The sequence below is a fragment of the Miscanthus floridulus genome, unplaced genomic scaffold (genome assembly GCF_019320115.1).
Source record: "Miscanthus floridulus cultivar M001 unplaced genomic scaffold, ASM1932011v1 os_1712_1, whole genome shotgun sequence".
Classification (NCBI taxonomy): Eukaryota; Viridiplantae; Streptophyta; class Magnoliopsida; order Poales; family Poaceae; genus Miscanthus; species Miscanthus floridulus.
The window spans coordinates 87637-100000 of record NW_027097871.1 but is presented as its reverse complement, the minus strand read 5'-3'; the positions used below and the strand labels follow the sequence as shown (position 1 = coordinate 100000).

The following is a 12364-nucleotide window of genomic DNA, read 5'->3' as shown; positions in this document are numbered from 1 at the left end:
AACGGCCTTGCCATCAGCGACGCCGCACGACGAGAGCAGACGGTGGAAAACTTAGATGAGATGATAATATAGGAGAGAATTAATAAGATCGGATAGACGTGAGGATGAAGACATTCAAGGCTGCTTGTGAGAATATTTTGTTGAGCAAGACGAGTAACCGTGCGGTGTTGGGATGTTTAGGTGGAATAATCGTCTGTTTTCTCACTATGAGTTATTCCTTTTTTCATAGTAACATATAAATAAATGATAAATACAATATTATGTGTCTCTAAACCATTGACCATTTCTCACGGACAATCACTACCAAATTATTGATGTAGTTTTGATTAGAAATAAAAATTTGTTCTTATTAAAACCTAGATTATTCACCAATGGTCTATTTAATCAAATTATAAACTAAAATTTTAATTGTTTTTATCTAACCGGGTTTAAATAAATGTGTTTTTGCAATCCCCGATGAGGGCTGGCATGTAAAAAAATCAAGAGAAGTCTCCCGTCATAATTATCAACAGACAAACCCATCTCTAACATGTCGACAACTAACTCCTTGAGTCCTTGTCGACTTTAATCATATATTAGAACTATTGATTTTCGAGTGCTCAAATATCACGAAACTCGATCAAAGAAATACATGAATAGAATAAAAAAAATAAAGTTATGATGTATCTAAGTCTAAATATTTATGTGCTTTGCAACAGGACAAAAAATATCAAGTTTGTATTTTAATTTGATACATTATCATATTATTGACAAATTAACTTATATTATGGATAACATGTTCATCATAAAATAAATTATATGTTTTAATTTTACACAGAGTAAAACATAAATAACATGTACCATTCCTATCGTCATCCCCATAAATGTTTGATAGTTTTTCGTTGCAACGGCGTATTTGATAGTACATAACAAAAACGACACGTAGACAAGACAAAACTTACGCTCTCGCCTGGCACAGCTGGGCAAAGTCCCGAGGACCGAGCGTAGCTCGGTTGGTTGCTAGCCAGTTGTGCCAGCGGCCGGGCGTGTGTTTCATCCCTGGGATCGGCAGCGTGCCTCACAGGGTTTTTCCCCAGTTTTAAATTTATAGGTCCTGTGCAGCCTCACGCGTGGATATGCTATAATGGTCAGTGTGACGTGCCCGTCACGTGCGAAGCCAGGATGACTTCGGATATCTCTCAGCCACGTGCAGTCTCTTCGTGTAGGTGTAGGTCTAGCTTACACACTAGTGTGGGTGTATGTGAGTTTGTGTGTGTGGTGGTGTGTGTTAGTGTGTAAGTTCGGATACTGCGACTTGTACTCGAAGAGTTGAGTCATTAAAAAAAAAAAAAAGCTGGGCAAAGTCCCGGGCCGAGCTGATATTGATACTGGGCAAAGTGCCAAAGTCTCAGGTCGCCTTACTGTAGCTTTTAGTTGGGCCAATTTTTTCAGCACACGTCTTACCAGGCCGCATGGGTATGCGTATCGCTTTCTGCGTTGCCAAGGAAGCCATCGACCCATCGTGCACCCATCCTGGCATCAGGCGGTCGCCGATAAAATTTGCTGTTATCGATTTTCGGACGCTTCTTATCCGGTGCACGTGTCGACGTCGTTGCCAGCACGGCAAGTCCTCCAATTCCAAGTCGTGTAGCCACCAACAGCCGTGCCAAAAGAATCCTGAAAAAAAAACTAAAAAGTGGGGGAGGAGAGGATTCGGCAAGTTCCGGCCTCATCCGCTGCTTGCCTCGCAACTATCGGATCTTGCGAAGGCATCGTCCTCTTCGTCTCCCTCGTCGTCCTATCATATAATCGCATTTCGAATCCCCAAACGGAGACCTCGCCGCTCTTCCGAGCTTCTAATCGAAGGTACGGCCGCGACGTCTCGGATTAATTTTAGTCGTTTTCCCAATCTGCAAGCTAACGTAGTACTGCTACTAGTACCCACTGCCACTAGTCAACTCAACGCTAAATTGTGGCGACTTTTTTTATTATTTTAAGCTATTTTTAATTATACAGAGGTAAAATTTTCTGTGGTGGTGGTGATGTGCGATCGCAGGAACAGTCACCATCGTTAAGAAGATGATACGCTGCGCTGTAACGGGCGGCGGGTGCGTCGCTTCGTGGAGCGGCGATCGGAGGTCGCCGGCGGTCAACAACCCCTGCAGCGTGCGGATGCCGACGGGCAACGGTGGGTGGTGCGGCGGCCTGAGGTCGCGGGCGGCGGATCTCGCCGGCCTCGAGATGGCCAGCCTGCGCGGCGGCGTCAGGGGCCTCTTCCGCGCGAGCCCGCGCTATGGGCGCTTGCAAGCCACGGCCGCAGGTGCGTCTCGGGCTACGGATTGATTGATGCGTTGGAGTTGCGGATCGGTGTTGTTGGGGTTGGGTCACGAACACACGCTTGTGGTACTGGGGGTTGGTTCTGGGAGAGGGGTACTGTAACTGCTGGCTGCGGTTAGATTCTGTGCCACCTGCCAGGGGATCGTGATATTGGATTTGGAGGTCGATGGATTTGGTAGTGCATGTTTTGTGCTCAGCAATTTTGTTGTGTATGCGTTGGGGATTCATGGAAACGTTGTGCATTTTCACTATCTGAATAAGCTGATGTGATCGTCCTGGGTGGTGGTTGGTTGGGGACCTGCCGTGCTTATTATTTGATTCAGGTTTTTGAGGCGTCATAATATTTGGTATGGTCCCTCTAATCCATGTGGGAGTGATGATCCTGAGGTGAATGCGTCTACTATAAATGCAAATTTTGTGTATGTTGAATAGTGCCGTCTAAGTTTCAAATATTTGTTTTTCAAAGAAAGGCGGGAGCATTGCTGCTCACAATTGAATTGAGACGCTTATTAGAAACCAGAGAAAGTGGATAAGAATACTTGCAGAAGAGGAATCTGCATGATTATAGAGTCCATGTATTTGGTGTGACCCATAACGTAAGGTGATGTCGGTAGATTACTATATTACCTTCAGTGTTGCAGATGTTCATGTGCACACTTTTCTACTGCAAGTTTAAATGGCAGACGGTGTTCAGTCCCTGCTAATCTCTCAACTCATTTGAGTATTTGACTATCTTATACAGTTGACCCTGAAGATATTCCATTGGAGAAGGTTCAAGTTAAATCCTCAGGACATGTTCTGCCATATGTTGGTGTTGCTTGTTTGGGGGCTATTCTGTTTGGTTATCATCTTGGGTATGTACTTTATTGCTGCTACAAGATGCTTGTTTCTTAAGCACAATTGGATAAAGCATAATTTTCTGCTTTTTAGTTGACAAAAAATGAATAACAACCTGGAAGTAAAACAGATCCATCTTTTCTGCACTTTTCTTGTGAACACAAAAACTGTTTGTTAATAGCATGAATCCATTTCATGGAATGTAGTGTGGTCAATGGCGCGCTTGAATATCTTGCGAAGGATCTTGGGATTGCTGAAAATGCTGTCTTGCAGGGTATGGCATACTTTTACATGCTCAACTTACTCATACTTTTTCTCCGTGTTTTGTCATGTGGGGACGCTCCTATACTCGACGTAGGAGGGCCCGCGACATCCGTCGCGCAGCAGAACGCGCTGGGCGCGCGGCAAGAGCGGCCAGGGAGGCGTCAACCATCAGTGGCTAGGAAGGAAAGATAGGATAGTTTCCCTCTTTTCAGTTCCACAATTTTAGGAATAATTAGCTCTAGTTGGTTTGGGCCTTAGGCCATATATATCTTGTAATCCGGCACTAATGGAAACAAGAAGTTATTTCCTAAATCCTCTCTCTCTCCTCCAACCAACTAAGCCGACGGCTGAGGGGTAAAACCTTGCCGGCGACGATGGAACGAGGCTACGAACTCCGTAGCCGCGGTCCAGCTACCTTGGGCGCTAACGCCCTTGACAACCTGGTATCACGGTCACGTCGATCTTCTTCGCCGACAGCCGCCGCGCCATCAGCCTCACCACCAGCCGCCGCCAATCCTAACCCACCACCAGCCGCTGCTGCCATCGCCCCACCTTCCCCCACGTCGTCAGTTGCATCTTGCGCCGGCACCATGGAGGATGATCTCAAGGCATCACTTGAGGCGCTCGCAACGTCAGTCACCCTGATGCAGAAGTCGATCGAGGCTAACGCTAAGGCGATCGCCGACCTCTCCATCGCTGGCTCGTCCATGTCCGGTGCACGTCCAGGGTTCGGGGGCGAACACCATCAAGATCGGCCACCCAAGCACTGGCGGCCCGAGTTTCCGCACTACGACGGCAAGAGCGACCCATTGATCTTCCTCAACCGGTGCGAGTCGTTCTTCCTGCAGCAGCGGATCATACCGGAAGAACGGGTCTGGATGGCGTCCTACAACCTTCAAGACGGAGCGCAGCTCTGGTACATGCAGCTCCAAACTGACGAGGGCACCCCGTCGTGGCCGCGTTTCAAGGAGCTCCTGAACCTGCGTTTCGGGCTGCCCCTCCGATCGGCCCCTCTGTTCGAGCTGGCGTCTTGCCGCCGGACGACTACGGTGGAAGAATATCAAGACCGCTTCCAGGCTCTCCTCCCACGCGCGGGTCACCTCGACGAAACCCAGCGCGTCCAGTTGTTCACGGGCGGCCTCCTTCCGCCGCTTAGTCTGGCCGTGCAAGTGCAGAACCCTCAATCCCTGGTGGCCGCCATGAGCCTTGCACGGCAGATGGAGTTGATGGATCAATACACTGCCGCGCCGCCGAAGGCCACGTCTCGGGGAATCTGGCCTGGGCCACAACCCCGCGCGCCCCAGGCGCATGCCCCGGCCGCAAAGGCTGCCGCTCCGACGGTCGCTGTGGAGGGCCGTCCGGTCCGTCGCCTGAACCAGGCCGAGATGGAGGAGCGCCGCCGTCTTGGGCTGTGCTACAATTGTGACGAGAAGTACGGCCGCGGGCACAACAAAGTCTGCAAGCGCCTATTTCTCCTGGACAGTAAAATGGAGGACGACGACGACGACACCGTAGCCGGGGACGACGACGTGCCAGAGACCGAGTCTCCGGTCTTCTCGTTGCATGCGGTCGCGGGGGTGGCTCGGGGCAACACCATGCAAGTCCAGGTCACTCTGGGCGGGATCACCCTCGTCGCCCTGTTGGACACGGGGTCCACGCACAGCTTCATCGCCGAGGCCGCTGCGGAGCGCACCGGCCTTCCCATCCAGCCACGTCCGCGGCTCACGGCCACTGTGGCGAATGGCGAGAAGGTTCCCTGCCCTGGCGTCATCCGCCACGCCCCGCTCGTCGTCAACATCATTGCTTTCTGCTTCGATCTTTTTGTCATGCCTCTTGCAGGATATGATGTGGTGCTAGGCACTCAGTGGATGGCCACGCTCGGTCGCCTCGTCTGGGACTTCGTCGCCGGCACGGTCTCGTTCCAACACCATGACCGCACGGTCTGCTGGTCCGGTGTGCCCTCGCTGGGCGCCCTAGAGGCTTGCGCTGCGACGTCCAGCGCGCCGCTCCTCGACGAGCTGCTGGCCGGGTTCGAGGACGTCTTCGCTGAACCACGAGGTCTGCCTCCCAAGCGCGCTCGCGATCACACCATCGTCCTCAAGCAAGGAGCGCAGCCGGTCGCGGTCCGACCCTACCGGTTCCCGGCGGCCCACAAGGACGAGCTGGAACGCCAGTGCACCGCCATGATCGATCCGGGCATTGTCCGCCGTAGCGACTCGGCTTTCTCCTCGCCGGTCATCCTCGTCAAGAAGGCGGACGGGACGTGGCGCTTTTGCGTCGACTACCGTGCGCTGAACGCGCTCACCGTCAAGGATGCGTTTCCGATCCCCGTCGTCGACGAGCTGCTCGACGAGCTCCACGGCGCCCGCTTCTTCACCAAGCTCGACTTGAGGTCGGGGTACCACCAGGTTCGCATGCGGCCCTCCGACATCCACAAGACGGCATTCCGCACTAACGACGGCCTCTACGAGTTCCTGGTGATGCCGTTCGGCCTGTGCAACGCCCCGGCAACTTTCCAGGCCCTCATGAACGACGTCCTCCGGCAGTTCCTGCGTCGCTTCGTCCTGGTATTTTTTGATGACATTCTTATCTACAGCCGCACGTGGGCAGATCATCTCCGACACCTCCGCGCCGTGCTCTCCGAGCTTCGTCACCACCAGCTCTTCATCAAGCGCAGTAAGTGTGCCTTTGGCGAGGCCACTGTCTCCTACCTCGGGCACATCATCTCCGAGACCGGGGTCGCCATGGATCCAGCCAAGGTGCAGGCCATCCTCGACTGGCCGGTGCCGCGCTCGGCTCGGGCGGTACGTGGCTTCCTCGGCTTGGCGGGGTACTACCGCAAATTCGTCCACAACTACGGCACCGTCGCCGCCCCGCTGACAGCCCTCCTCAAGAAAGAAGGGTTCTCCTGGAACGATGCCGCGGCGGCTGCGTTCACCGCACTCAAGGCCGCGGTCACATCGGCGCCCATCCTCTCCATGCCGGACTTCACCAAACCGTTCACCGTCGAGTGTGATGCTTCCTCCCACGGGTTCGGCGCGGTCCTCATCCAGGAGGGGCACCCGATTGCCTTCTTCAGCAGGCCGGTCGCGCCACGCCACCGCGCCCTCGCCGCCTACGAGCGGGAGCTCATCGACCTAGTCCACGCCGTGCGGCACTGGAGGCTGTATCTCTGGGGGCGCCGCTTTCTCGTGAAGACGGATCATTATAGCCTCAAATATCTGTTGGATCAGCGCCTTGCGACGATTCCCCAACACCATTGGGTGGGGAAACTACTCGGCTTTGACTTCTCGGTGGAGTATAAACCGGGTGCGGCCAATGCCGTGGCGGACGCCTTGTCCCGCCGCGACACGGAGGACCGGGCCATTCTCACCCTATCGGCTCCTCGGTTCGACTTCGTCACGCGCCTTCGTCACGCCCAGGACGCGGACTCAAGCCTCGTCGCACTCCGCGAGGAGATCGCTGGGGGCACCCGAGGCGCGCCATGGTCCTTGGCAGATGGCATGGTGCAGTTCAACGGCCGGCTCTACATTCCGCCGGCGTCGCCTCTCATCCGGGAAATCATGCTGGCCGTGCACGAGGAGGGGCACGAGGGCGTCCAGCGCACGATGCATCGGCTGCGTCGCGACTTCCATTTTCCTAACATGAAGCAATTGGTGCAGGAGCTGGTTCGTGTCTGCCTCGTGTGCCAAAGGTACAAGTCCGAGCACCTGCATCCTGCCGGGCTGCTGCTCCCTCTACCTGTGCCGCAGGGGGTCTGGACCGACATTGCGCTGGATTTCGTCGAAGCGCTGCCCCGGGTCCGCGGCAAGTCAGTCATCCTCACGGTGGTGGACCGGTTCAGCAAGTACTGCCACTTTGTCCCGTTGGCGCACCCATACTCCGCCGAGTCCGTCGCCCAGGCCTTCTTCACCGACATCGTACGGCTCCACGGGATACCACAGTCGATGGTGTCGGACCGCGACCCCGTCTTCACTTCGACGTTCTGGCGCGAGCTCATGCGCTTGTTGGGCACCAAGCTTCACATGACCACCGCTTTCCATCCACAGTCGGACGGCCAGTCGGAAGCGGCTAACCGGGTCATCATCATGTACTTAAGGTGTCTTACAGGTGACCGACCGCGTCAGTGGTTGCGCTGGCTGCCATGGGCGGAATTCATCTTCAACACCGCCTACCAGTCGTCTCTGCGCGACACGCCGTTCCACGTCGTCTATGGCCGGGACACCCTCCGACTAGAGCCTAGTCGCGCCTAGTCGCGCCTAGGCGAGCGCCTAGCGGAACTATGCCCGCCGTCCATTCGGTCATACGAGCCGGGCGAGTCGAGGGTGCCTGCTGTCGCCCGTAGCATGGAGGAACGCGCGGAATTTCTCGACGACATCAGGTACCGGCTGGAACAGGCACAGGCTCTTCAGTAACGCCACTACGACGCTGGCCATTGGCCGGTCACGTACCAGGTGGGCGATTGGGCCCTTCTCCGGCTTCGGCATCGCGCAGCAGCGTCTCTTCCACAGACTTCGACGGGAAAGCTCCGGCCTCGCTACTACGGCCCCTACCGCGTCATCGAGTTGATCAACGAGGTCACGGTTCGCCTCGCTCTTCCTCCCGGCGCCCGTCTTCACGTGTTCCATGTGGGCGTCCTCAAGAAGTTCGAAGGGCCTCCGCCGGACACTCCACCACCCTTGCCGGCCGTGCACCATGGCGCGGTTGTTCCTGAGCCGGAACATGCGGTGCGCTATCAGCTCGCCCGTGGCGTCCGTCAGGTGTTGATCCACTGGAAAGGGGAGTCGGCAGCATCCTCCACTTGGGAAGACGTCGAGACGTTCAGCGCCAAGCATCCCACGTTTCAGCTCGAGGACGAGCTGAGTCTCGACGGGGAGGGAGATGTCATGTGGGGACGCTCCTATACTCGACGTAGGAGGGCTCGCGACATCCGTCGCGCAGCAGAACGCGCTGGGCGCGCGGCAGGAGCGGCCAGGGAGGCGTCAACCATCAGTGGCTAGGAAGGAAAGATAGGATAGTTTCCCTCTTTTTAGTTCCACAATTTTAGGAATAATTAGCTCTAGTTGGTTTGGGCCTTAGGCCATATATATCTTGTAATCCGGCACTAATGGAAACAAGAAGTTATTTCCTAAATCCTCTCTCTCTCCTCCAACCAACTAAGCCGACGGCTGAGGGGTAAAACCTCGCCGGCGACGACGGAACGAGGCTACGAACTCCGTAGCCGCGGTCCAGCTACCTTGGGCACTAACGCCCTTGACATGTTTGTAAAGGAACATCTGGCACTTGGATTGATTGTGCAGTGCAATGCTTTCTTTGCCAAGGCATACAATTGGCATGTTTTCTAAAGGATCAGATAGATGACTTTAATCACTCAATGATAATAGTTGCTTCTGTGAGATATCTTTTTGCCATATGCTTCACTAGACATCTGTTTGTTACTCAGGATGGGTGGTTAGCACATCCCTGGCTGGTGCAACACTAGGTTCTTTTACTGGGGGATCTTTGGCAGATAAATTTGGGCGGACAAGAACATTCATTCTGGATGCAGTCCCGCTTGCTCTAGGTGCATTCTTGAGGTGTGTTTTGAATTATTTAGTTGTAAGTCGTAAGTATACACTGTTATCTTATATGAAACTGACACAGAAACATCTGCAGTGCAACAGCTCAAGATATCCGCACCATGATTATTGGTCGGTTGCTTGCTGGAATTGGTATTGGGATCTCATCTGCTCTTGTACCCCTTTACATATCTGAGGTTGTGATATGTTGAAATGGCAGTTGCTTTGTTCAAAATCTAATTCTATTGTGATATGTTACAGTTACTTCTGTCTTTGTTCAATAGCTACTGCCTGTGTTAACGAACATCTCCAACAAATGATCTTCTTGTACTTTGCAGATCTCACCAACTGAAATTCGTGGAACACTTGGTTCTGTTAATCAACTTTTTATCTGCATTGGAATTCTTGCAGCTTTGTTAGCTGGATTGCCTTTGGCAGGAAATCCTGCCTGGTAAGTTTTCCATTAGCTTGTTCATTTGTTTCCCCGCTTCATTGTACTTCTTGATTAACATAAGCAATATTGAAATATTGACAGTGGAAGAACTACACATTTTTTATTCAACCTTTCTATCCCATAAATTACATCTAGATATGCAATCCATATGGCAACAAATTCCATATGATATATGGATTATATTCATGCTCTCGTCATTTGTAACTGTATTTTATCAGGTGGAGGACAATGTTTGGAATTGCTGTAGTTCCATCCATTTTGTTGGCTGTAGGAATGGCCTTTTCGCCTGAAAGCCCTCGTTGGCTATTCCAGGTTTCTGTTTGCAAATTCTTTGAACATACTGTGTACTTTGGCCTCCAGACTGTGGCACAATACTCAATATTTACTTTTCTGACATTAACTGCAGCAAGGAAAGGTTATTCAAGCAGAATCAGCTGTAAAAAGACTGTATGGGAAAGAAATGGTTACCGAAATTATGTATGATCTGAGGGCTAGTGGCCAAAGTTCTTCTGAGCCCGAAGCTGGTTGGTTTGATCTTTTCAGCAAGCGTTACTGGAAAGGTAGTTTTGTTTTGACAGTTTCAGAATTGGCAAATTTGGTTCCGTAACAATTGCATGATGAAATATTCTGTGATTATTCTCTTCTCATTCCATTCTATTGCTAGCATCATCCAATATCTAATGAAGTTAATAACTTGGGTGGAAATATCTGCCGTTTTACCAGAAATTGCTGGTTCTTGGAATTCCAAAGATTTTTAGGGTGAAAGTGGTTTGGTGCATAGCAATTGCTTAATTTAAGTCATGTGTATGGAAACAAAAATGCATATTCATTACTTATCAGGAAACTAAGTATGTTAATGGATATGCTATTACATTTGCAATGGCCTTGTGTTTCATGCACATATGTCATCACTCATAGTTACATCTCACCAAAAAGCGATGCTCTGGACATTGATACAGTCCCCGAAGACACAACTTTGACTACTAGTTTGTCCTTTACAACATTGAGAAACCATAGCAAAATTGTATGATTATTAAAATCTTTTTTTTTACAACTAAATGTACACAAAGTAATTGATGATGAAAGTTTTGATATGTTGACTGCATACAACCTAAAACATCAACGAATTGATACTATGGTGAAGACACTACTAGACATGATTTCTGATATATCTTTCATTTGCAGTTGTGAGTGTGGGGGCAGCACTGTTTTTGTTCCAGCAGCTTGCTGGTATAAACGCTGTTGTATATTACTCTACATCTGTGTTCCGCAATGCAGGCATTGCATCTGATGTTGCTGCTAGTGCTCTTGTTGGAGCAGCCAATGTTTTTGGTAAGTTTACTTTTAGTAATAAGATTTTGATATTGACAGAACATATTTTTTGATGGGGGTATATTTACTTGTAGGCACCATGATTGCATCTTCTCTAATGGACAAGCAAGGAAGGAAAAGCCTTCTGATGACAAGCTTTTCTGGAATGGTAATGCCCTTGTGTTTAACAAATCATGAGTTTATTTTCTCTCAATCAGCAAATGGAGGGTTCATATTCACTTTTTTCTCCCTTGAAGGGTGCTTCAATGCTACTCCTAGCATTGTCCTCACCTGGAAAGCTCTGGCACCTTATTCTGGTACTCTTGCTGTTGTTGGAACTGTTCTGTAAGTTGTTAATGATTCATCTTGTTTGGTCTTGCTGATTATATTTGAATGTATAACTTGAATGTTTGACATAACTGGAGTATGATTTTGTGCAGGTATGTGCTGTCTTTTGCTCTAGGAGCTGGTCCTGTTCCTGCCCTACTTCTTCCTGAAATATTTGCCTCTAGAATAAGGGCCAAGGCTGTTGCATTATCTCTAGGCATGCACTGGGTGAGTCACAACTGTTCATACATATGCTAATACCAAATGTATATAGTTGTCCTAAGTCCCAACCAATCACATTCTGTTTTATTCATTGCGGTATATCTTGCTTTGTTTTTCTCATTCCCACTACATAATTTGCGACACATGATTTTGCAAAATACAAGGTAAGATAATTGCTCTGGTGAATAGAGATTGATTGAAAATTTGGGCATGTTAAGTTCGTTTTCTTATCGTCCTTGATTAATATCGATTGCTCTGTTAGATAGGTTTAGTTTAAACTTTGAAGGACATTACTAGTAAAAGCTTCAGCCATTTTCCTATTCGCTCCATTAAAAATTGCTTTATTCACCTGAGGTATGTTAGTCAATATCTGGATTTCTGAATCTTTTGCCCTTAAATTTGTTCAAACTTCTAAATTCTATATGAAATCCTTTCTAGCTGCTAAGATGATGAACACTACCCTAATTAAGTAATTAACCTTGGCTTTACTTACATATACCATTGAGTTCTTAACCTGTTTTTCTTTTTCTTTCTTCAGGTATCCAACTTCTTTATTGGCCTGTACTTCTTGAGTGTTGTCAACAAGTTCGGGATCAGCAATGTATATTTGGGATTTGCATCAGTGTGCGCCCTTGCAGTTCTTTACATAGCTGGGAATGTGGTGGAGACCAAGGGGCGATCACTTGAAGAGATTGAACGGGAACTAAGTGTAGCAGAATGATGTGCTTTTGCTAGTCATGCTGCGGCGCCGTTTTGGTGATTGAGAATGCAACCAAGCACACAACCGAGCATCCTTGGACCTGGATACTTTTTCCAGTTTCATGTAGTTTCAGAAATAAGCGAACGGCAAGAATGCCAATCGTAGGTGACCTGGTGTGTGCAGTGAGGGGTTGTGTTCGAGCAGTAGTTTAGCTGTGCTTCCCCTACTCCCCTGTCATCAATCAGAATTCAGAAACAATGAACCTGTCGATGTTTCTGGAGATAAGTTTTTCATTGTTCTCAAATTTCGTCGTTTCTCGTGTATAGATGAACTCTCGTCTCCTGAAAATAGAATGTTTTTTTTTAAAAAAATGGT

At 49.9% G+C, this 12364-nt stretch overlaps 1 pseudogene; it reads left to right on the top strand.

Moving 5' to 3' along the window:
* The first annotated feature begins 1712 nt into the window (after positions 1–1712).
* LOC136534246 (plastidic glucose transporter 4-like) lies at positions 1713–12293 on the top strand (annotated as a pseudogene).
* The last annotated feature ends 71 nt before the right edge of the window (positions 12294–12364 follow it).